The sequence below is a fragment of the Carcharhinus amblyrhynchos genome, chromosome 11 (genome assembly GCF_965287045.1).
Source record: "Carcharhinus amblyrhynchos chromosome 11, sCarAmb.v2.hapA, whole genome shotgun sequence".
Taxonomy (NCBI): domain Eukaryota; kingdom Metazoa; phylum Chordata; class Chondrichthyes; order Carcharhiniformes; family Carcharhinidae; genus Carcharhinus; species Carcharhinus amblyrhynchos.
This window is the reverse complement of record NC_137334.1, coordinates 25,312,105-25,335,421: the sequence shown is the minus strand read 5'-3', so window position 1 is coordinate 25,335,421 and position 23,317 is coordinate 25,312,105. Positions and strand designations below refer to the sequence as shown.

General features: G+C 47.3%; 1 protein-coding gene across 6 annotated transcripts in view; it reads right to left on the bottom strand.

Annotated features, from left to right (window-relative positions):
- The window catches only part of ftcdnl1 (formiminotransferase cyclodeaminase N-terminal like 1), a 71,323-nt gene extending 49,221 nt beyond the window's left edge, over positions 1 to 22,102 (bottom strand). For 4 of the 6 annotated variants that reach the window (XM_080198768.1, XM_080198773.1, XM_080198772.1 and 1 more), the window contains exon 1: positions 22,031 to 22,102. The gene's annotated coding sequence lies outside the window, so the exon portion shown is untranslated. Of the gene's footprint in view, positions 1 to 5,913; positions 5,935 to 21,736; positions 21,810 to 22,030 lie in introns of those variants that run through there. The other 2 variants (XM_080198769.1, XM_080198770.1) reach the window with 2 other exon arrangements.
- Positions 22,103 to 23,317: the final 1,215 nt, after the last annotated feature.

The window sequence follows — 23,317 nt, the reverse complement described above, 5'->3', positions numbered from 1 at the left end:
TGTCTCAGCACTGACCCGCTCAGTCTGCTGCAAGCTCTCGGCCCACTCAGCATGGGCCACAGAATTTCACGAAACTTGTTCAGGCCCAAGGCCATGCCCCCTGGGGCTCTGCGTGATCCCCTGGGGCTGTGTCATGGCCCTCTGGGGCTCCTCCATGGCCTCCTGGGGTTGGCCATTGCTTGGACCCTAGCACTTACGGTGAAGATTCCCTGGCCCAGGCTCTCCACCGCAGACACCTGTCACCCTTGCAATGTTGGCCTGGGAACCATGCAAGACAGGCAATTGCTGGTTCGCCTGAAGGCTTTGGGACTCCTCCCAACAGCCTTGCAGTCGGTCCAGTGTTGCTGTTAGTCCCTTCCCCATTTCCTACGTTGCAGCATCTCCAGCAGCTGAGGGAGAAGCGATTGCAGAGGCACAGCATATAGCCTGATGCCAACTGAGTCCTCGCCTCCAGCAGGCCCCGCATGCCAAAGGCCTCAGACATTCCTTCCACCACCTGATGTACATCATCAGATATGTTGTGCACACCAGGGTGTGAACCTGATGCCTCGCCACTAACTTGACTCGTCGATGTGAGTCTCTGGAATGGTGAACTATGAGGTGGAAACTGACACAAAACTGGTGCCGGCCTCAGATGTCCCTTCATCAGCTTCCTCCGAGGAGTGTTCCGAGCTGTCAGGGGCAGGATGGGTGGGAGCAACAGAGAGGGCCGCAACACCATATGACCCAGGTGCATCGGGGTCCCTTCCTACAACACAGGACACAAAGTGCAAGGGAGAGGAATCTGGGCTTCATGCAACTTACCTGAGATATCTCCAACAAATGGAGGACTGGCAGGTGCTCACTTCCACGCTCCAGCCCGATCATGCTGTCGCTAAGGGTCTGCATTCCCTCATCTCCCACAAGTAGCAGTGTCCACTTTTCAAAGGGGGTAAAGACCAGATCTCAAGTGCACCGCCTGGTCTTCACCCTCTCCCAGCAATTGTGGACATTCTTCTCATGTGGGGACACAGAGATCACCACAGAAGACAGTGGGTAGAAGTGGAATGGTGTTTTTCTGAATAGAGGTCTGTAATTAGTAGTGTTCCACAGGGAGAAAACGTAGCTGGTCTGATTAGCAAGTTTGCAGATGATACTAGATTGTTGGAATTGTGGATGAAGATTGTCAGAGAATACAGGAGGATATTGATAGACTGGAAAATTGGGTGGAGAAATGGCAGACAGAATTAATCCGGATAAAGGCGAGGTGATGCATTTTGGTAGATCCAATTCAGTTGGGAGCTATAAAAGTAATGGCAGAATTATCAGGGGCATAGACTCACAGAGAGATCACGGACGCTTGTGGCAGCACAGGTGGAAAAGGTGGTGAAGAAAGCATATGGCATGCTTGCCTTCAACAGCTGGGCTATCGAGTATAAAAGTTGCAAATTATGTCGCAGTTATATAAAATGTTGGTTAGGCCACATTTGGACTACTGTGTCCAATTCTGGCCACCACACTACCAGAAGGACATAGTGGCTTTGGAGGATGTACAGGAAAGGTTTACCAGGATATTGCCTGTTATGGAGTGTATTAGCAATGAGGAGAGGTTGAACAAACTGGGATTGTGCCCCCTGGAAAGACAGAGGCCGAGGGGCAACCTGGTAGAAATTTATAAAATTATGAATTATGAATAGGGAGCTTGGTTAGTAATTTTGCAGATGACACTAAGATTGGTGGCATAGTGGACAGCGAAGAAAGTTATCTACAATTGCAACTCGATCTTGATTAATTGGGCCAGTGGGCTGATGAATGGCAGATGGAGTTTAAATTTAGACAAACGTGAGGTGATGCATTTGGTAGATTGAATCAGGGCAGGACTTACTCAGTTAATGGTAGGGCATTGGGGAGAGTTACAGAACAAAGAGATCTAGTGGTACATGTTCATAGCTTCTTGAAAGTGGAGTCACAGGTAGACGGAGTGGTGAAGAAGGCATTCGGCATACTTGGTTTTATCAGTCAGAACATTGAGTACAGGAGTTGGAATGTCTTGTTGAACTTGTACAAGACATTGATAAGGCCACACTGTGTGCAATTCTGGTCACCCTATATTACAGAAAGGATATTATTAAACTAGAAAGAGTGCAGAAAAGATTTACTAGGATGCTACTGGGACTTGATGGATTGAGTTATAAGGAGAGGCTGGATGGACTGGGACTTTTTTCTCTGCAGCTTAGGAGGATGCGGGGTAATCGTATAGAGGTCTGGAAAATAATGAGGGGCACAGATCAGCTAGATAGTCAATATCTTTTCCCAAAGATGAGAGAGTCTAAAACTAGACAGCATAGGTTTAAGGTGAGAGAGGAGAGATACAAAAGTGTTCAGAGGGGCAATTTTTTCACACAGAGGGTGATGAGTGTCTGGAACAAACTGCCAGAGGTGGCAGAAGAGGCGGGTACAATTTTGTCTTTTAAAAATCATTTAGTTACGTGAGTACAATGGGTATAGAGAGATATGGACCAAAGGCGGGCAATTGGGATTGGCTTAGGGGTTTAAAAAAAGGATGGCATGGACAAGTTGGGCCAAAGGACCTGTTTCCATGCTGTAAACCTCTATGAATCAATGACTATGACTCCATGAGGAGCAAAGATAAGGAAGTTGGAAGCTTTTTCCCAGGGCAGAAATTATAATCACCAGGTGGCACAAGTTCAAGGTCAGGGGGGAAAAGGTTCAATAGAGATGCGCAGAGGGTGGTGAGTCCTGGAATGCACTGCCAAGTGAGATGGTTGAGGCAGATACATTAGCAACATTTAAGACTTATCTGGATACGCACATGAACATGCAAGGTATAGAGGGGTACAGGCGGTTGGTATAGATAGGGCAATGTGATCGGCGCAGGCTGGTGGGCCAAAGGGCCTGTTTTTGTGTTGATTGTTGAGAAGGAGCCACGTAAAATCTGATGGCACGAATCCTGCAGGGTATAAGGTTACAGTCCTCAGAGGGCAAGGTTTGTGATACTCTTGGGAGGCGGGGGGAAGGCGGGCGGGGAAGTGGAGGAGTGGGGAGGACAGGGAAGAGGGAAGTGCTTGGCAATCAGGGGCTGGAATCATGCACGGTGCTGGGTGTGGGGGGATCTGGGGGTCATTTCACAGGAAATCCTTGCTGCCAGGATTAAGAACAAAGAACAATACAGCACAGAAAACAGGCCCTTCAGCCCTCCAAGCCTGCGCCGCTCATGCATCCAATTAGACTATTCGTTTGTATCCCTCCATTCCCAGTCTGTTCATGTGACTATCCAGATAAGTCTTAAATGATCCCAGCGTGTCCGCCTCTACCACCTTGCCTGGCAGTGCATTCCAGGCCCCCACCACCCTCTGTGTAAAATATGTCCCCCTGACATCTGTGTTAAACCTCGCCCCCTCACCTTGAACCTGTGACCCCTTGTGTTCGTCACCTCCGACCTGGGAAAAAGTTTCCCACTGTTCACCCTATCTATGCCCTTCATAATTTTATACACCTCTATCAGGTCACCCCTCATCCTCCGTCTTTCCAGGGAGAACAGCCCCAGTTTACCCAATCTCTCCTCATAGCTAAGACCCTCCTCTCCAAAGCCTCTACGTCCTTCTGGCAGTGTGGTGACCAGAACTGGATGCAGTATTCCAAATGTGGCTTAACCAACGTTCTATATAGCTGCAACATCATACGCCAACTTTTACACACAATGCCATGTCCTATAAAGGCAAGCATGCCATATGCCATCTTCACCACCTTTTCTACCTGTGCTGCCACCTTTAAGGATCTATGGACCTGCACACCCAGGGCCCTCTGTGTGTCTATACTCCTGACTGTTCTGCCATTTATTGTATAACTCCCCCCTATATTAGTTCTACCAAAATGCATCACTTTACATTTATCTGGATTAAATTCCATCGGGCATTTCTCTGCCCAATTTTCCAGCCTATTTATAACCTGCTGTATTCTCTGACAATGTTCATCGCTATCTACAAGTCCAGCCATCTTTGTGTCATCAGAAAACTTACTGATCACACCAGTTACACCTTCTTCCAAATCATTTATATATATCACAAGTAGCAGAGGTCCCAAGAACACCACTAGTCACAGACCTCCAGCCAGAAAAAGACCCTTCCACTGCTACCCTCTGATTAAGTCATTCAGTTTCTTGTAGCGCTGCTTTCCGGTCCTCCTGGCCAGTGTCCTGTCGCGAATGCCTGCTGCCAACACCTCCCAGCTACATTTCCAGCCCTTCCACATGGGGGGGGGGGGGGGGGGGGGGAGAAAAGCGGGGGGGGGGGAGAAAAGGGGGGGGGGGGAGAAAGGGGGGGGGAGAAAGGGGGGGGGAGAAAGGGGGGGGGAGAAAGGGGGGGGGGGAGAAAGGGGGGGGGAGAAAGGGGGGGGGAGAAAGGGGGGGGAGAAAGGGGGGGGAGAAAAGGGGGGGGAGAAAAGGGGGGGGAGAAAAGGGGGGGGGGAGAAAAGGGGGGGGGGAGAAAAGGGGGGGAAGAAAGGGGGGGCTGTATCTGGCCTAGGGGCGTTCTGTTAGGAGAGGTGCTTTTTCTGTGCATGCGCAGTTTGACTCTTCGATCTGAGGTGCAGGCTGTCTGACAAATTAGGCCCTGCTCACTGCTTCTAGGGGCTAGAAATTGTCTTGCCCATATTTTCAATGACTAAATGCATAAGATTGGGGGAGAAAACTTGCCTAAAAAATGGATCAGACGCTCCCCTGTTTTCATGCTAGCTGGGCACTTAGAAAAAAATCTCGTAAAATTCCATCCATAGACTATAAATTTTTGGTCAGAATTAAATGTTGGCCAAGATTCAGCCACAAAGCAAATACAAAATACAATGGATGCCAGAAATCTGAAATAAAATAGGAAATGCTGGAAATACTCTGTAATTGTGGAAACATCTGTGGAGAGAGAAACAGAGTTAACATTTTGGGTGATGTCTTTTCATCAAAGCTATGAAAAGTTAGTTTTATTCAAGTGAAAGGGACAAGGGTGAAGAAAGCACAAAAGAGAAGACCTGTGATTAGGCAGAGAAAGGAGTGATTAAGTGACAAACAAGTTGGTGGTGGGACATGCAAAGAAACAAAAGATATCCAAGAGGATCAGTAACTGCCGTCCAACAGCAAAAAGAGCAGGACTGAAACCAGCAAAGAAAACAGAAACAAAATGAGGACAAAGGGCATGATTTTACCATCACGTTGTACCCAGTTTTAGGTACAAAAACTTGGTAAAGTCGGATGTGAGGCAAGTAGCGTGATCTGCGCCCACCTCCGCACCAGTTCCCCCTTTACCAAGGCCCAAAAATGGACCGTGCCCAAAATGGTCGTGATGGTCATTTAAATAAATTTGCATAAATTTCAATCGACTTAATGGGCTGCATATCCAACCTTACCAGCACTTCCCCATTTACCACCGTGTTCGCCAATCTGGAATCGGTGTGAAACAGACACGCTCAGTCAGGCAAATGAGGTTGACCTGCTAGAGTATGAACTCTACAGCAAAAAATGTCCCTGATTGAATCCTAATTGATGGTCCAAACAGGGAGCCTCATGTTCCCGATTTAAAGCAGGTGTGTCAGTCTCTCTGCCCGCTGACACAGGAAGCCCAGAGAGAGCACTCTGTTGTATAGTATGTCTAATAAATAAAGGAACTCTAGTGACGAGTTCTTCACCTGCGTGGATTTACTACATCCATAAGAGTCAAATTCAGATGCTCCATCAGTGAGGGTTTGTGAGGAGGTAATTACCTAGCATCCGATGGCTCTCTGCTGCTTACAGGAGTCATCTCACCGCAGACATTTTGTTCCTCTGGTTGAGGAGGGGCCCTGTGAGTATTTGCAGGAGTGGGGGCTGTTGCTCAGCAGGATGACTGATGTCCAATTTCCTGCACAGACCCAGATCTCAGCACTGACCTTTGGTGTTGTGGATGCTGCTGGGTCCTGGTGCACTCAGCACTCTTCCAGTTGAAGGATGTGCAAAAAGCCCTTGCAAACTGCACTGCTGCAGCCCCTGAACTTTTTAAGCTGTAATTCTGGGAAGCATGTGACTGGGGGGGGGGTGGAATCTGTGATCTGGAAGCATATAGGTGGGGGAAAGGGCATTATAGACAGTGACTACTGCTAGGCTAGGAACAAGCAGCATTCTTTAAACTCTACATGTATTCCTCTCCATCTCCAACATCCCCCCCCAACACCGTTGCCCACCGGCCCCCCCACCCGACCCCCACGAGCCCCCACCCAACCCCCTGACCCCCCCACCAGCCCCCGACCCCCCCCCCACCCCCCGAGGGAGGCTCTGATCACCAGGCAGTTCAGTTGTTAGGGGCCGGTGGCTGTGGGTTCCATTCCACCGCACCACCCCCCCCCCCCCACCTCCCCACAAAACCTTCAATCTACTGCAACATCAACACATCAACATCATCACGCCAGAGTAGTGGGGGCTTGGGTGCACTTGTTAGCGAGTTTCTTTGACAGGCAGGAGGGTGATGATGACTCGCTAAGCACCATTATGTTGATGTCTTGGTGCAAACTAGTCTGACTCCTATCTCAGCTCTGCATGCATGCCAACAGCTGGACCCACGTGTGTAGTTGTTAAGGAATCTGAAACCCCCATACAGGTAGGGTGGGGGAGGGGAGGGAATCACTCGTGATTTCTGGGGAACCAATAGTTTGATTTTCACAGTGACACAGCATTGTGTGGCCTCCCCAACTGACATCAACATGAAGCGTCTCTCCGGTGATTGTCAATGTGTTTTAATAAAAAGTTCTAACATAAAAACATGTGAACGTAAATCATTAAGGTGCTTAAAGATCTAGCTAACTAATGTAGTTCTTCACCCGTGCCATCTCAGTGCAACTACAACTTCCTAACCTTACATGCCCACCATTACATCTCAGTGTCTCCCCAGAATGTACAACGAGCTGGAGGCGGCCAGCTGCCTACCTCACCCCAATGCTTGTGATGCACTTGATGGGCATCCTCTGAGGGCCCTGGCTGGCTTCCTGAATTGTTTGATAGAGCAGACGCAGCATGGTTTCGTTAAGGGGAAGTCGTGTCTGACGAATTTATTGGAGTTCTATGAGGATGTGTCTAGTGCGGTGGATAGAGGAGAGCCGGTGGATGTGGTGTTTCTCGATTTTCAGAAGGCATTTGATAAGGTGCCGCACAAAAGGTTATTACAGAAGGTCAGGGGGCATGGAGTTGGGGTTAGGGTGTTAGCGTGGATAGGGGATTGGCTGTCAAATAGGAGGCAGAGAGTGGGTGTCAATGGGTGCTATTCGGATTGGCGGTTGGTGTCTAGTGGAGTGCCGCAGGGGTCGGTGCTGGGGCCTCAGCTGTTTACCATTTATATAGATGATCTGGAGGAGGGAGCCAAGTGTAAGGTGTTGAAATTTGCTGAAGGCACAAAGTTAAGTGGAACAGCAAATTGTGCGGCGAGTGTGGAAAGTCTGCAGAGGGATCCAGATAGGCTGAGCGAGTGGGCGAGGACCTGGCAGATGGAATACAATGTTGACAAGTGTGAGGTTATCCACTTTGGTAGGAATAATAGTAGGAAGGACTACTACTTACAGGGCGAAAAGCTGCAGCATGTTACGGTGCAGAGGGACCTGGGGGTCCTTGTGCATGAGTCACAAACACCAAGCCTACAGGTGCAGCAGGTGGTCAGGAAGGCAAATGGGATGCTGGCCTTCATAGTGAGGGGGATTGAATATAAAAGTAGGGAGGTCTTGCTGCAACTGTACAGGGCACTGGTGAGGCCACAGCTGGAGTACTGTGTGCAGTTTTGGTCGCCGCACTTGCGCAAGGATATTTTGGCCTTGGAGGGAGTGCAGAGGAGGTTTACTAGGCTGATACCGGAATTGAGGGGGTTGAGCTATGAGGAGAGGCTGAATAGACTGGGCTTGTACTCGTTAGAGCTTAGAAGGATGAGGGGAGATCTCATTGAGACGTTTAAGATGATGAAAGGGATGGATAGGGTAGAGGTGGAGAGGTTCTTCCCGCTCAGAAAGGACAGCAGGACTAGAGGGCACAGCCTCAAGATAAAGGGGGGGGCAGTTTGGAACAGAGTTGAGGAGGAACTTCTTCACTCAAAGGGTGGTGAATCTCTGGAATTCTCTGCCCATTGAAGTGGTGGAGGCTGCCTCGCTAAATATATTTAAGATGCGGGTAGATAGGTTTTTGGTAGGCAAGGGAATTAAGGGTTATGGGGAGAAAGCGGGAAAGTGGAACTGATCCACTTCAGATCAGCCATGATCTTATTGAATGGCGGGGCAGGCTCGAAGGGCTAGATGGCCTACTCCTGCTCCCATTTCTTATGTTCTTATGTTCCAGGTGCCAGGGACATTTTCATGACACCCTCTTCATTCCGCTGCCCTGGAGATGCTTCAGTGTCAGGAAAGGGGTGTGTGGGGAGCAGTCAGAAGGTGTAGCCACAGCCACAGTCTCATGGCTGGAATGCCCCGGCATGGGCTCAAATCTTTCCTCCTCCTTGAGGTTCTTGTGGGCCCCTGGGTCACTCCATGAGACAGTGGTGCTTCTGCAGTGAGGTCCAGAAGCTCCAGCATCACCTGGCCCTGCTAGCCCTGGACTACCTGTGTCCTAGAGATGGCCACCTCTGTCGGGGGCAACCTGTCATTGGCCGCAGAAAGTGTCCTCTGAGACTGGGCCACGTTCTGCAGCCCCTTAGCCATGACCCTTTATGATTGGACCATGTTCTCAAGGGATGCTGTCCCGCTGGGTCTCCTGCGAACCCTCGAGCCTCTCAGCCATGGGCTGCAAAACTTCAAATCCTGCTCAGTCCCTCAGCAGAGGCCCATTGTGCCGCAGCCTCTCCGCTGTGTCTCGGCCATCGCTTGGAGCCTGCTGCTCAGGGTGATGATTCTGTGCGTCACACTTTCCACTGCTGATGCCACCCTTGCAGTGTTGCCTGGGAGCCATGCAAGACAGGCTTTAGCTGGTCCATCTAAAAACTTGGAATCTCCTCCCAACAGCCAATTGGTCCAGTGTGGCCGACAGCCTCTCCTGCATTCCCTGGCTCTTTCGTTCCAGTGACTGAGGGAGAAATGATCTCAGAGACCCAATATGTAGCATGGGGCCAGCTGAGTCCTCACCTCCGGCAAGCTCCTCATGCCAGAGGCCTCGGACATTCCCTCCTCCACCAATATACATCAGTAGATGTGTCACGCTCACCAGAGAGTGACCCAGAGGCCTCACCACTAACTGGACACACTGGGATGATGAACTGTGAGATGGAAGCTAACGCCAAAACAGTTCTACCCTTGGAGATCCGTTCACCCATATCCTCTGAGGACTCATCCAAGCACAAATGGGTGGGAGCTGCAGTGGGGGCCACGATGGCAGAAGGCCCCAGGGCCTCTGGATTTGTTCCTGCAACACCACAGAATCCCTAGAGTACGGAAGGAGGTCATTCGGCCCATCGAACCTGTATCGACCACAATCTCATCCAGGCCCTATTCCCATAACCCTCATTTATCCTGCTAATCTCATGACACTAGGGTCAATTCATCATTGCCAATCCATCTGCACATCTTTGGAAAGCACAGGACTCAAGGTTCAGTGCAAGGCAGGGAGAGGAATCTAGATGCCAAAAAGTTATTTGACATTTCTCCATTGAACATAGAACAAAGCACAAAGAAGATTACATCATCAGGACAGGCCCTTTGGCCCTCCAAGCCTGCAGCCACGAGGCTCCCCATCTGAATTATAACCCCCTACCTTTCCGGGGACCACATGAACATAGAACACTGCAGCACAAACAGACCCTTCGGCCCACAAGTTGCGCCGATCACATCTATACCTACCAAGCCATAGAACTATCTGTAACTTCCAATGCCATTAGATCCCATATACTCATCCAGAAGTCTTTTAAAAGACCCCAGCGAGTTCGCCTCTACCACCACCGACAACAGTCGATTCCACTCACTCACCACCCTTTGAGTGAAAAACTTTCCCCTACCATCTCCTCTGTACTTGCTTCCCAGCACCTTAAACCTGTGTCCTCTCATAGCGACCATTTCAGCCCTGGGAAACAGCCTCCGAGAATCCACCCTATCTATTCCTCTCAACATTTTATAAACCTCTATCAGGTCGCCTCTTAACCTTCGTCTCTCCAGGGAGAAGAGACTTAGCTCCCTCAACCTATCTTCATAAGGCATGCCTCCCATGAGGCATGAAAGAAATGGCGGAGGTGATAGTGGATGCCTTGGTGGTTATTTTCCAGACGTCGCTAGATTCCGGGGAAGTGCCGGATGATTGGAAAACGGCTAATGTTACGCCGTTGTTTAAGAAGGGTGCCAGGCAAAAGGCGGGGAATTATAGGCCGGTTAGTTTAACGTCTGTGGTAGGTAAAATGTTAGAATCTGTCATTAAGGAGGAAATTGCGAGGCATCTTGAAGGGAATTGCTTGATAGAGCAGACGCAGCACGGTTTCATTAAAGGGAAGTCGTGTCTGACAAATTTACTGGAGTTCTATGAGGATGTGTCTAGGGCGGTGGATAGAGGAGAGCCGGTGGATGTGGTCTTTCTAGATTTTCAGAAGGCGTTTGACAAAGTACCTCACAAGAGGTTATTGCAGAAGGTCGAGGGACATGGAGTTGGGGGTAGGGTGTTAGCGTGGATAGAGGATTGGTTGTCAAATAGGAGGCAGAGAGTGGGGGTCAACGGGTGCTATTCGGATTGGCGGATGGTGACTAGTGGAGTGCCCCAGGGGTCGGTGCTGGGGCCTCAACTTTTTACCATTTATATAGATGATCTGGAGGAGGGAACCGAGTGTAGAGTGTCAAAATTTGCTGATGACACCAAGATTGGGGGAACGGCAAATTGTGCGGAGGGTGTGGAGAGTCTACACAAGGATCTAGATAGGCTGGGCGAATGGGCCAGGAAATGGCAAATGGAATTTAATGTTGGCAAGTGTGAGGTGGTCCACTTTGGTAGGAAGAATGGTAGGAAGGACTATTACTTACGTGGCGAAAAACTGCAGCGAGCGACGGTGCAGAGGGACCTCGGGGTCCTTGTGCATGAGTCGCAAACACCAAGCCTACAGGTGCAGCAGGTGGTCAGGAAGGCGAATGGGATGCTGGCCTTCATAGCGAGGGGGATTGAATATAAAAGTAGGGAGGTCTTGCTGCAGCTGTATAGGGCATTGGTGAGGCCGCAGCTGGAGTACTGTGTGCAGTTTTGGGCGCCGCACCTGCGCAAGGATATTTTGGCCTTGGAGGGAGTGCAGAGGAGGTTTACTAGGCTCATACCGGAGTTGAGGGGCTTGAGCTATGAGGAGAGGCTGAATAAACTGGGCTTGTACTCGTTAGAGTTTAGAAGAATGAGGGGAGATCTCATTGAGACATATAAGATGATGAAAGGGATGGATAGGGTAGAGGTGGAGAGACTCTTCCCGCTCAAAAAAGACAGTAGGACTAGGGGGCACAGCCTCAAGATAAAAGGGGGGCGGTTTAGAACGGAGTTGAGGAGGAACTTCTTCACTCAAAGGGTGGTGAATCTCGGGAATTCTCTGCCCGTTGAAGTGGTGGAGGCTACCTCGCTAAATATTTTTAAGACGCAGGTTGATGGGTTTTTGATAGGAGAGGGGATTAAGGGTTATGGGGAGAGGGCGGGAATGTGGAACTGAGCAGCGACAGATCAGCCATGATCTTATTGAATGGCGGGGCAGGCTCGAAGGGCTGGATGGCCTACTCCTGCTCCTATTTCTTATGTTCTTATGTTCTCCCAATCCAGACAACATCCTTGTAAATCTCCTCTGCACCCTTAATAGCTTCCACATCCTTCCTGTAGTGAGGTGACCAGAACTGCGCACAGTACTCCAAGTGGGGTCTGACAAGGGTCCTATAAAGTTGCAGCATTACCTCCCGACTCCTAAACTCAATCCCTCGATTAATGAAGGCCAGTACACCATACGCCTTCTTGACCACATCCTCCACCTGCGAGGCCGATTTAAGAGTCCTATGGACCTGGACCCCAAGATCCTTCTGCTCTTCAACCCAGCTAAGACTCCTACCCTTGATATTGTACTCCTGCGTCCCATGTGGTCCATTTTGGCAGGACCATACACATTTATCCGCGTTGAAATCCATCTGCTACTTCTCCGCCCAGTCTTACATCCTATCAATGTCACGCTGCAACTTCTGACATCCCTCCAGACTATCCACAACACCACCAACCTTCGTATCAACGGCGAACTTACTAACCCATCCCTCCACTTCCTCATCCAGGTCATTTATGAAAATGACAAACAGCAAGGGTCCTAGAACCCTGGGGCACTCCACTGGTGACCAACTTCCATGCAGAAAAAGACTCATCCACAACCACTCTCTGCCTTCCCCAGGCAAGCCAGTTCTGGATCCACAAGGCCAAAGCCCCTTGGATCCCATGCCCTCTCACCTTCTCAAGAAGTCTTGCATGGGGAACCTTATCAAACGCCTTGCTGAAGTCCATGTAAACCACGTCCACCGCTCTTCCTTCGTCAATGTGTTCAGTCACATTTTCAAAGAACTCAACTAGGCTCGGAGGGCACGACCTGCCCTTGATAAAGCCGTGCTGACTATTCCTGATCATTCTAAACTTCTCTAAATGCTCATAAATCTTGTCCCTCAGAATCCTCTCCCATCAGCTTACCAACCACTGAGGTCAGACTCACCGGTCGGTAATTTCCCGGGCTATCCCTGTTCCCTTTCTTGAAAATAGGAACTACATCCGCAATCCTCCAGAACCTCTCCCGTCTCCATCGACGATGCAAAGATCATCGCCAGGGGCTCTGCAATCACTTCCCTCACCTCCCACAGTAACTTGGGGTACATCCCATCCGCTCCCGGCGACTTGACAGAATTTAAAAGTTCCAACACATCCTCTTTCTTAACATCCACATACTCAATCTTTTCAGTCTGCCGCAAACCTGTAGTACAACCTCCCAGATCACTTTCCACCGTGAATACCAAGGCAAAGTACTCATTAAGCACCTCTGCCATTTCTTCCGGTTCCACACAGACTTTCCCCCCTTCACCTTTTATAGGTCCTATCCCTTCTCTTCTCATCCTTTTACTCTTCACATATTTGTAGGACGCTTTGGGATTCTCCTTAATCTTACCCGCCAAGGCCTTCTCATGTCCCCTTCTGGCCCTCTAATTTCCTTTTTAAGCTCCTTTCTACAAGCCTTATTCTTGTCTAGATCCTTAACATCTCTTAGCTCTCTGAACCTTTTATACATCTTTCTTTTCTTCCTGACCAGGTTCACCATAACCTTCATGCACCACAGCTCCCACAACCTACCAAAACCTCCTTATCTCATCGGAATGTTGTTGTGTAGAACTCCAGTCAAACATTCCTTGAAAATACGCCACCTTCCTTCCGTACTTTTCCCTAAGAACACCTCCTTCCAGTTAACTTGTCCAATTGTCTGCCTGATGTCATCATATTTCCCCTTACTCCCCTGCCTCTATTCCCATCCCATTCACATAGCTGTAAAGACGCCCCTTGAAGGTCACTCTTGTATCTGCCTCCTCTACCTCCCCGGCAACAAGTTCCAAGCATCCATCACTCTCACCCACCAACATGCCTTGTACATCTCCTTTAAACCTTGCCCCTCGCACCCAAAATCCATGCCCTCTCGAAGTTGCCTCAAATTGAGTGGAGGATTGGCAAGTGCTCACTTCTTGACTCCAGCCCGACAATGCTGTTGCTAACAGTCCAATCTCCCCTTCCCTGGACAGCTCCACCGCCCGCTCTTCAAAGGGGGTGAGGACCTGGAGGTCTGGCTCATCACCCTGTCTTCACCCTCTCTCTGGTGTTATGGTGGACCACAAAAGAAATGATAGTGTGACTTCTGCACAGTATCAAGCAGTGGCCCTTGGATGGCAAATAGGGGGATCTGCTGTCACTCTGCCTAAGATCAGTGGGGGGAGGGGTGTCCACTGCCACTCTGCCTGAGATCAGTCTTGCTCACATCCCACCAGAGCCTCAAGGAGGGCAGGTCTCCTGCTTCCTTCTTCATCTGACCCAGAAACAACATGGATGCTAGCGGGACTTGGTTTGAATTATAAGGAGGCTGGACAGAGTGGGTCTTTTTCCCTGGAGGTTAGTAGGCTCAGGGGTGATCTTATAGAGGTCTAAAGTAATGAGGGGCAATAGAAAGTCAACATCTTTTCCCACAGATAGAGGAGTCTAAAACTAGAGGGCATAGTGTTCAAGGTGAGAGATACAAAAGGGTACAGAGGGGCAATTTTCTTCACTTGGAGGAAGGTGAGTATCTGGAACGAACTGCCAGAGGCGGTAGGAGGGGTGGGTACAATTTTGTCTTTCAAAAAATATTTAGGCATGGGTAAGATGCGTATAGATATGAGCCAAATGCAGGCAAATGAAACTAGCTTAGTGGTAAGAACTGAGCGGCATGGACAAGTTGGGCTGAAGGGCCTGTTTGCACTCTGGAAACCTCTACGACTCTCTGCCAATATATCCTTTCTCAACTAAGGAGACCAAAACATTTGCCTCCTTAGTGGCCTGTTGCTCCTGCAAACCAACATTTTACGATTCATGCACAAGGGCATCCAGGTCCCTCTACATAGCAGCATGCTGCAATTTTTATTAATTAATAGTCCATTTTGCTGTTATTCCTACCAAAATGGATGGTTTCACATTTACCAACATTGTACTCCATTTGCCTGACCCTTGCCCAATTACTTAAACTATCTATTTCCCTCTGCCCACTTTCAGTGTCCTCTGCACACTTTGCTCTATCACTCATTTTGTGTCATTTGTGAACTTTGACACACTACAACTGGTCCTCAAGTCCAAATCATCTACGTAAATTGTAAACGTTGTGGTCTCAACATTGATCCCTGAGGCATACCACTCATCACTTGGAAGGAATGTTTGGAGCCATGGACGTTAAGGAGAGAAGAGATAAGTGGACCGTGCTCCATCTCCTGTGCCTACATGGGGAAGTATGTCAGACGGCAAGTTATTGGAAAGTGGATCAATATGTCATGGGGGAAGTTTCTTTGGAACACTACAGAAGGGAAGATGTGCTTAGCATCGCAATAGAGGTTGTGGAAATGGCAAAGGATGAACACTGAGGTTGGTGGGGTGAAAGGTGAAAACCTTAAGGGGGAAAAAAAATAAAAACAAAGACATGTCAGAAGCTTTGGTGTGAAGGAGGCATCACCAGATCAGATGCAACAGAGAATGAATGGTATCCTTAGAGGAACAGTAGCGTCAGGAATGTAACCAAAATTTCTATGGATATCAATGGCTCATTGTGAATATTTCGTTGATAGCCTAACCACAGAGAAGTCAAGGAAGAGAAGGGATAGACCATGTGAAGAAATAACAGGATCACAGAGTCCCCACAGTGCAGAAGGAGGCTGTTCAGCCCATCAAGCCTACACCGACAACAACAATCCTACCCAGGCCCTATCCTTGTAACCCCATGTATTTATCCTGCTAATCTCCCTGACACTAAGGGTCAATCTATCTAACCCACACATCTTTAGACTGGGATGAATAACGAATGAGCAATAATAACTGGCCTTGCTAGCAACATTCATTTCCCTTGAAAGACTAAAAAGTCTCTCAAGACAGTCCAGTTTGTTAATCTTGGGAACATGCGCTGTTTGGAGTTAGGAACTAGGAGGTTGGGAAATCTCTAGAGGGATGAGGCCAATGACAGTCCTGTAAATAATAGTTTTATGTTCTGTGATGGGGTCATGTTCCCATGGAAAATAGGAAGGTTAGCATTCAACCTCTGCTCGGTACACTAAGTAACAACCATACCAAATCACTCAAAGCAGGTTTGGTAAGAATTCTAGAGCTGAACCTGACAGAATGGGATGTATCAAGTTCAGAAGGAGAACCCAGAACCAGAATTGGGGGCCCTTGTCCTCACTTTTCACTTTACCAGCCTTCATATTCAAAGGATCATCCTCTGTCATTTCCACCAACTCCAACCTGATGCCACCACTCAACACATCTTCCCTTCACTTTCCACAGGGACCAAACCCTCTGGGACACCCTGGCCCACTCCTCCATCACACTTAACACCTCACCCATCTCCAACGGCACCTTCCCATGCAATTGTAGGAGGTGCAACACCTGCTGCTTTACCTCCTCCCTGCTCACCATCCCAGCGCCCAAACATTCTTTTCAGGTGAAGCAGTGCTTCATGTACACATACTTTAATCTGGTCTATTGCATTCACTGCTCTCAATGCAGTCAGAGAAACAAACGCAGACTGGGTGACCACTGTGCATAACACCTTCAGTCTTGTCCACAAGCAGAACCCAGACCTTCCTGTCACTTGCCATTTCACCACACCACCCTGCTCTCCTAGCCACGTGTCTATCCTTGGGCAATATTCCAGCAAAGCCCAACATAAACTGAAGGAATAGCACCTCAGCTTCTGATTTGGCACTTTGCAGTCTTTCAGACAGAATAATGAGTTTAACAACTTCACAGCATGAACTCTCTCTTTCATCTCCACTACCTCCACTCTAATTGTTTTATTTAATTTCCTTTCGTTTTATTGACCCATTTTTATTACTTTATATTATTTTTATTTTCCCACTTCTCAAATCACACTTTCCACCTTGTTTCAACAAACTCCCATCCCCACCCCACTAGGACCATCTGCCAGATTCCGACACCCTGCACCTTTGATCTGCCACTTACACATTCCAATCTCTTAATGGATGTTATAAACACCATTCTTAGCCTTTAACGTCACCATTATGTGTGGGTTAGGTCAACTAGCCATGCTAACCACCCTAATGTCAGGGGGTTAGCAGAGTAAATATGTAGGGTTATGGGAACAGGGCCTGCTTGGGATTGTGGTCAGTGCAGACTCGATTTGGAATTGATTTGATTTATTACTGTCACATATTAACATACAGTGAAAAGTATTGTTTCTTGCATGCTATACAAAGCATACCATTCATAGAGAAGGAAACAAGCAACTGCAGAATGTAGTGTTATAGTCATAGCTAGGGTGTGGAGAAAGATCAACTTAATGCAAGGTTAGTACATTCAGAAGTCTTACAGCAGCAGGGAAGAAGCTATTCTTGACTCGGTTGGTACGTGACCTCAGACTTCTGTATCTTTTCCCCAACAGAAGAAGGTGGAAGAGAGAATGTCAAGGGTACATGGGGTCCTTAATTACGCTGGCTGCTTTGCCGAGTCAGCAGGAAGTATAGACAGAGTCAATAGATGGGAGGAAGGTTTGCATGATGGTTTGAGCTACATTCACGACCTTTTGTAGTTCCTTGTCGTCTTCAGCAGAGCAGGAGCCAGATCAAGCTGTGACATAACCAGAAAAAATGCTTTCTATGGTGCATCTGTAAAGGTTGGTGAGAGTCATAGCTGACACGCCAAATTTCCTTAGTCTTCTGAGAAAGTAGAGGCTTTGGTGGGCTTTCTTAACTATAGTATCAGCAAGGAGCCACCAGGACAGATTGTTCATGATCTGGATACCTAAAAACTTGAAGCTCTCGACCCTTTTTACTTCATCCCTATTGACGTAGATTGGGGCGTGTTCTCCTTTATGCTTCCTGAAGTCGACGACAATCTCCTTCATTTTGCTGACATTGAGGGAGAGAGTATTGTTGCCACACCAGTTCACCAGATTCTTTATCCCATTCTTGTACTCTGTCTCGTCATTGTTTGAGAGCTGATCCACTATGGTGGTGTCGACAGCAAACTTGAAAATCGAATTGGAGGGGAATTGGACCACAGTCATAGGTGTATAAGGAGTATAATAGGGGCTGAAAACACAGCCTTGTGAGGCATCGATGTTGAGGATTATCATGGAGGTGGTATTGTTGCCTATCTTTACTGATTGTGGTCTGTGAGTTAGGAAGTTCAGGATCCAGTCGCACAGGGAGGTGCCAAGGCCCAGGCCACGGAATTTGGATGTGTGTTTCATGGGAATAATGGTGTTGAAGGCTGAGCTGTAGTCAATAAATAAGAGCCTGACATAGGTGTCCTTTTTATTTAGGTGTTCCAGGATTGAGTGCAGAGCCAGGGAGATAGTGTCTGCAAATGGGCCTATTGTGGCGGTAGGCAAACTGCAGTGGATCCATATAGTCTGGGATGCTTGATTTGATTCATGCCATGACTAGCCTTTCAAAGCACTTCATAATGATGGATGCCAGAGCCATCACCCGATAGTCATTAAGACACTTGGTTTTTAAGAACTAGGAACAGGAGTAGGTCATCTGGTCCCTCACACCTGCTCCGCCATTCCATAAAATCATGGCTGGTCTTTTGGTGGACTCAGCTCCACTTACCTGCCCGCTCACCATAACTCTTAATTCCTTTACTGTTCAAAAATTTATCTATCCTTGCCTTAAAAACATTCAATGAGGTAGCCTCAACTGCTTCACTGGGCAGGGAATTCCACAGATTCACAACCCTTTGTGTGAAGAAGTTCCTCCTCAACTCAGTCCTAAATCTGCTTCCCTTTATTTTGAGGCTATGCTCCCTAGTTCTAGCTTCACCCGCCAGTGGAAACAACTTCCCTGCTTCTATCTTATCTTCATAATCTTATATGTTTCTATAAGATCTCCCATCATTCTTCTGAATTCCAATGAGTGTAGCCCCAGTCTACTCAGTCTCTCCTCATAAACCAATCCTCTCAACCCCGGAATCAACCTAGTGAATCTCCTCCTCACCCCCCTCCAGTGCCAGTATATTCCTTCTCAAGTGAGGAGGCCAAAACTATATACAGTACTCCAGGTGTGGCTTTACTAGCACCTTATACAGCTGCAAAATAATCTCACTGTTTTTAAACTCCATCCCTCTAGCAATGAAGGACAAAATTCCATTTGCCTTCTTAATTACCTGCTGCACCTGCAAACCAACTCCCTGATATTCCTGCACGAGGACACCCAGGTCCCTCCGTAAAGCAGCATGCTGCAATTTTTTACCATTTAAATAATAGACCATTTTGCTGCTATTCCTACCAAAATGGATGACCTCACATTTACCAACATTGTACTCCAAGTGCCAGACCCTCACCCACTCACTTAGATTATCTATATCCCTCTGCAGACTTTCAGCGTTCTCTGCACACTTTGCTCTGCCACTCATCTTAGTGTCATCTGTGAATTTTGACACACTACACTTGATCCCCAACTCCAAATCATCTATGCAAATCGTAAACAATTGCAGTCCCAATACTGATCCCTAAGGCACACCACTAGTCACTGATCACTAACCAGAAAAACACCCATTTACCCCCACTCTTTGCTTTCTGTTATTTAACCAATCCTCTATGCATGCTGATACATTACCCGTAACACTGTGCACCTTTATCTTATGTAGCAGTCTTTGGTGCGGCACCTTGTCAAATGCATTCTGGAAATCCAGATACACCACATCCACAGGTTCCCCACTGTCCACTGCGCATGTAATGTTCTCAAAAAATTCCACCAAATTAGTCAAACATGACCTGCCCTTCATGAATCCAACTGCTTCTTACCGATCGGCCAATTTATATCCAGAATGACTAGCTATTTCTTCCTTGATGATAGATTCAAGCATTTTCCCTACTACAGAAGTTAAGCTAACCGACCTATAGTTACCTGCCTTTTGTCTACCTCCTTTTTTAAACAGTGGTGTCACATTTGGTGTTTTCCAATCTGTGGGAACCACCCCAGAGCCAGTGAATTTTGGTAAATTACCACTAGTGCATTTGCTATTTCCCCCGCCATCTCTTTTAGTACCCTGAGACGCATTCCATCAGGCCAGGAGACTTGTCTACCTTTAGCCCCATTAACTTGCCCAACACCACCTCTTTGTGATAATGATAGTTTCTAGGTTCTCACCTGCCATAGCCTTCCTGTCATCAATTTTTGGCATGTTATTTGTGTCTTCCACTAAGAAGACCAACATAAAATACCTGTCAACCCATTTCCAGTTATTATATCCCCCTTCTTGTCCTCTAAAGGACTAATGTTTACTTTAGCCAATCTTTTTCATTTTATATATTTGTAGAAACTTTTGCTTTTTGTTTTTATATTCTGAACTAGTTTACTCTCATAATCTATCTTACCTTTCTTTATAGCTTTTTTGTGGCTTTCTACTGACCTTTAAGGATTTCCCAATCCTCTAGGTTCCCACCAATCTTCGCCACTGCATATGCATTTTCTTTCAATTTGATTATCCTCCTTTATTTCCTTAGATATCCATGGCAGATTATCTCTTTTTCTACAGTCCTTCTTTATCACTGGTATATACTTTTGCTGAGCACTGTGAAAGATTGCTTTGAAAGTCCTCCACTCTTCTTCAGCTGTCCCACCATAAAGCTTTTGCTCCCAGTCCACCTTAGCCAACTCCTCCTCATCTCTTTATAGTCCCCTTTGTTTAAGCACAAGACATTGGTATTGGATTTTACTTCTCACACTCCATCTGTATTCTAAATTCAACCATACTGTGATCGCTTCTTCCAAGAGGATCTCTAACTGCAAGATCATTAATTATTCCCGTGTCATTACACATGACCAGATCTAGGATAGCTTGCTCCCTTGTCAGTTCTATTACATACTGTTCAAGGAAGTTTTTCTTAGGTACCAGAATGATGGTGATCTTCTTGAAGCAGACAGGGACTCAGATTGTTGTAAAAAGAGGATGAATGGCACTGTAGGAATTCTATGATTCACATTCCCTTTATCTTTTTGTTTGTCTGTGCCATCCCTATCAATTACAGCTTCCCCCACTCCCCCCCAATATTATAAATCTTGTTCCTTGTCGTCAGTTCATATAAAGGGTGATCCTGACTCCAAATGTTGACTCTGTTCTCTCCAGATGGATGCTATTAGACCTCTGAGATGTTCGCATTTTCTGTTTTGTTTCAAAAGGAAACAAGTTTGAGTGAATGGAGGACAGAAATTGATGTAGCCAATGTCACACCAGTCCTTCTCTTAATGTTAAAAGACTGAGAGAGTAAAAAGCCAGATGAAGGGAGAATACAGATAAGGATCCAGGCAGGTTGTCACCTGACCAAAGAAGTGGGCACAGAGGGGGTCAACATCATGGTTAGATGAAAGCCTATTGAAGTAGGGGTGTAAGGAAATAAAGCAGAGCCCTTTGCGAAGGACAGACATCTCGGCACTCTGCCTAATATAGTGTTCCAATGAAGCCCAACACAAGTTTGAGGAACAGAATACATCTCCTGGATAGGCACTTTCCTTCTGGACTAGCCACTGAGTTCAAGAATCAAAACCTCTTCCCCCCCTTTGGTTTCCTTGCTTTCCACATTTCAGTTTTACTCCTGTTTTTTCTCATTTTTGTTTTCCAAAGACAGTCAATCATTAATCTGCCATTGACACATGGTCTCAACACACCTCTTGATTCTAAAATTCTTTGGCCAGGTTGGCCTCCAAACTGGAGAATCCTGTCCGAAATCAATGGACCTTTACATGTTCGCCCCGCGCCCGGTACAATTCCCGCGGTGGGCGGGGTGGGAGAATTGCGACCTCAGTGTCCCAGTGATACTCCCTCGAGCCTCACACCTACTCTTTAATCTCTGTCTGTCCGCCCCCGCCGTTATAGGCCTTCCCTTTTGTTGTTTTGCGCCCTCCCCTTGCTTAAAAATCTATTAATCAAATCTTTTTCCATTTCTGATGAAGGGTCATCCGCCTGAAACATTAACTTAACCTTAAAGGCCTAGCTTTCCACTTCTGAGCAAAGCCGCGAAGGGTCTTTTGAACGATATACTTTTTGCAGCTCCTCCACCGGCGAAAACTGGTCCCGATCCACTTGGAACGGTTCACAAATGGAGCAGAGCTCTGAGCACATCCAGCTCTCAATCAAACCGAGCTGTCTGTCACACGCTTTCCACAATTGCTCTTCGTTTACTCGGATATTTCACTCTAACTTTCTGCTGTGCTGCGTTCCTGTTGATTTTAGAAGGACCTGGCATTTTGTTCAAGACAGGTGATTGCAGCACAGAAATATTACAAATATAAGAACTTGCTGCCAGCCACGTTCCGGTTCACTTCATACTCTTACCTTTCAACGCAGAAGGGCCCGCTCAGCTGTTGTAAATATCACTGGACTTTTGAACATACGGCTGCACTCCGGATACGGTGAGCCACACAGTCCAAAATTTATCATACAGTGCCCTCAGCTGGCATTGATAGAGCATTGCCTCTCGACATTCCAGATCCAAGCATGACATGTTTTCTCATGATTTATTTTCTTAGTATTGGCCATGTCATACATTCGTAGAACCCTACAGTGCAGAAAGAGGCCCTTCGGCCCATCGAGTCTGCACCAAACACAATCCCACCCAGGTTCTACCCCTATATCCCTACATATTATACCCACAAATCCCTCTAACCTGCGCATCCCTGGATGTCATAATGAGACCCAAACTAGCAAAGCCAGAAACAATACTTTACTGTAAGCTACTCAAGAACTAAAAATAGAAAATGCTGGAAACGCCCAGCAGGCTGTGACCTGGGCTCAACCACCTTCAGCTGTTTCTTTGATAACTTCTTCCCTTCAACCATAAGCTCAGAAATGGGAATGTTTGCAGATGATTGCACATCATTCAGTGTCTTTCATAACTGCAAGATCAGGACAACATTCAGGCTTGGGCTGATAAGTGACAAGGAACATTCATACCCCACAAGTATCAGGCAATGCCCATCTCCAATGAGAGAAAACCCAAGCCCTTTTCCCATGACATTCAATGGCATTATCATTACTGAATTCACCACCACCAACTAATCAGGGGCACCATTGGTCAGAAACTTAAATGGGTCAGCCATATAAATACTGTTACTACAAGAGTAAATCAGAGGCTGGGAATAGTGCAGCAAGTAATTTATCTCTTGACTCCCCAAACCTATCACTTTCTACAAGACACAAGTCAGGAATATGGTGGAATAATCCCCGCTTGCCTGGATGAGTGCAGCTCCAACCACACCCAAGAAACTTCACACCATTCCAGACAAAACAGCCGGCTTGATTGGCACACCTTAAGACAATCACTCCCTCCCTCACTGATGCACAGTGGCAGCAATGTGTACCACCTACAAGATGCACAACACCAACTCACCAAGGTTCCTTTCAGGGCTGCAAATTCTAACACCAAGAGGCAATAGGTGCATAGGAACACCACATCTGCAAGTACCCGTCCTAAGTCATACAGCACCCTGACTCAGAGCAACTGTTCTTTCATTGTATTGGGTCAAAAAGCTGCAACTTAACAGCACTGTGGACTGCAGTTTTTTAAAGAGGCAGCTAACCACCACTTTCTCAAGGGCAATCAGGGATGGACAATAAATGCTA